The sequence below is a fragment of the Schistocerca piceifrons genome, unplaced genomic scaffold, assembly GCF_021461385.2.
Source record: "Schistocerca piceifrons isolate TAMUIC-IGC-003096 unplaced genomic scaffold, iqSchPice1.1 HiC_scaffold_780, whole genome shotgun sequence".
NCBI lineage: Eukaryota > Metazoa > Arthropoda > Insecta > Orthoptera > Acrididae > Schistocerca > Schistocerca piceifrons.
In genome coordinates, this window is record NW_025729037.1 from 3,465 (window position 1) to 6,455 (window position 2,991).

Below are 2,991 nucleotides of genomic sequence, written 5' to 3' on the forward strand. Positions count from 1 at the left end.
ACATCAGAAACAAAACCCTTTACCAAACAACCAAGAAAATCCTCAACTCAGTAAAGAAAAGAATTGCTGAGTCACTCATACGCACAACAAAAAGATTCTGACAATTATAGCTTTCAGTCATTAAGGCCGTTTTTAACAATAGGCATGCTAAATGGTGAGTAGTAACTTTCCTTCTCAATATTGTTACATTCCATCCTGGATTTTACATTGTTTGAAGAAAAACATTGATTTTTATGGACAAATCCTCAGAATGAACTCAAACAGATTAACCAAATAATTTTTTTGATACTTCCACGACACAAAAAGCAAACCAATTTGCTTTACGGAAATGGAGAAGGTTTCAAAAGAACTCCAAATTGCAAAAAAATACACTTACAGATTAAACTGCAAAAAATTATCCTAAGACAAGAAAGAAAGAGAGGTTCCAAGTCAAAAACAAAACCAAACAGATGAACCACATCACTGATGAAGAAAGGAAAGCAAGATCAGAAGGATTAAAACAATACTGGGCTAATACAAAGGCACAGAACATTACTAAGTGATTGATCTAACATACCCCAAAGTTGGGTGAAATGAAAGAAGAAGAAAATAAGATGTGCGACGTCAATAAATATAATTGATCAATACATTTTCATTTTCAATATAAGACTAAAAAGCAATAAAAATAAAACAAAACTGCTTAATATAAGAATAAACAGCAACAATCTAAGTAGCATATTTTTATTATTTCTATTAGGGATGACTGCTTTTAGTTACCATGACAATCATATGACCAAAAGTAATTTAGCCAGATGATGGTTATGACAATCGCAACAAGTCATCACCAACAGAAACTTTAAAAATGTGATTTAGACAGTTAATAATTATTCTTATAACAACACGTTAACTTTCAGAAGGGAACTTTGACACATAACTGCAATGTTAAAACAAAATTTTAAAATTGTAATTGATTGTGCTACATTCAAAATGACCATGAAGAAGTCTTGCCGGGTTGTGCATTTCTCTGTTTTGGTTTTTAGGTCATCTACTGTACTTTGGATTTCTCTTATATCTTCCTTAATTTCTATAAATCATTTAATGTTACTCTTTCTAGTCCACAACTTTTGTATTATTCTCTTACTAATTCTGTTTTCTGGTGTTCTAATAAAATTTCCAAAGAATAAGTTGTGATTCTTTCTGATTATTCTCATCAGTGGTTCTGCTTCCTTATATAGAGTTTCACTTGAAGCTATCCTTGAATGATTACTTATTTGATATTGTTTATTTATGCATCTCCTATCTATTGTTCTTTCTGCCTTGAGCATTCTGTCAATATTTGCTGTGTTAATTGTTTTGATGATTGTTTCAGGTGCATAAGTTATTTCCACTTGTGTATCTTGTGTAACTGTTTTATAATGCCGCTACTGATTTTTTTTTTTTTTATCATTTGGTTTTGCTAATGTAATTTGCTATGTTCAGCTTTTTTGTTCGATTTTGCCGTATCAGTTTTTCATTTTGGTCTGGTTTTAGAATAAAACGCATAGATACTAACTTTTTAGTGATGGACTGACTTCTTTTCAAATTCAATGAGGGAAGAGAGACTTAGGCGATTCTATCTAATGTGAAATAATCAAGCTTGTGTATGATAAATCAACTTTAACACTGTTAAGCAAACCATGTTATTAAAATTAAAACAAATGGTCTTTGCTGAGAAGGTGATGACGATGAAGGTCCCAGAACTATGACATATGCCAAACTGAGGCAACTCTGGCCATATGAGTCATAATTCTCTTGAGAACTGAATGTGGAATTCAAAGATGGGAGATTTTCCTGCTGATGTGATGAATGACATACCAGAGAAGCTGATTAATGTGCAATAATTTACGCAAGTTCAAGAAGAAACTATGTTCATGGAGAAACCTTGAGTTACATGTCCTGTTCCTTGGTGTCATTCATCGTTAGAGTTTGTAACTACAGGAGCAATAAATAGTTCATGTGAAAGTTGAAACAAATTTTCCTACAATATTAGCAGAATTTTATAAGAGTATTTGTTCACTATCCATTTGCAACATGAATGAAAGACTTATAGAATACGCAAGGATAATCTGAAAAATTAATGTAAGAGAAATAAACGATTTTTTTAACGTATGACTGCAGAGGATGCCAAAGATATTCCAGCGAGATACAGAATGAACTGAAAACCCACACACATGATCTCAGAAAGATGTCCATCTCTGTATAGTCTCCTCAGGGTGGAATGTATTTGCTATTTTTTCTCTATAAATAATAAAATGACATTGTAGCAAAATTTTATATCACAAAGATTTGTCACAAATCAAATGATATTTTAAATATTTTTGTAACTCCTAGCCAGACTCTGAATCTGGATCTAAGAGAAAAAACTGATGCTCACGAAAAGGGAGATAACTGTGCTCCTTAGTTTAAATGAGACTAAAAAGAATCTCATTGCATGTGACATGAAGCAGTGAGATTTACTGTGAAGACACAGAAAAGACAGCCAGGAGCACCAATTTTCAAATTAATATACTGATGTAGCAGGTGCCAATAGTTAACTACAGTAGTGATGGTGATTATGACTAGATGGTTAGTTAAGGTAGTGATGGTGGGCAATAGAAGGTTCAACAGCAAAAAATAATTTTGTCAGAAACTGAAAACAGTCTTCTGTTTTGTTAGATTTGCTGCAATGAAATCTTTCAAATCAAATTACTACTCGATGCCAAATCACACAAAAGAATGTTGCAATGATCTTTTAATATGCATGAATATTGCAATAGGAATGCTCATAAATCAACACTGCGGGCATATATGAATGCAATCCATAACTTATTAGATATCCCACTGAAAGCTTTTTTTCATTCTCTTCTCTTACATGGAAACAAATCAATGAGGATATGACTATTAAAACTGGCTTTTCGCGTTTTATGTACTTATGTTCTCGAGTCAGTTCTGTATTCAAATATTCCCACATTATCTTCACAATCACACACGCTT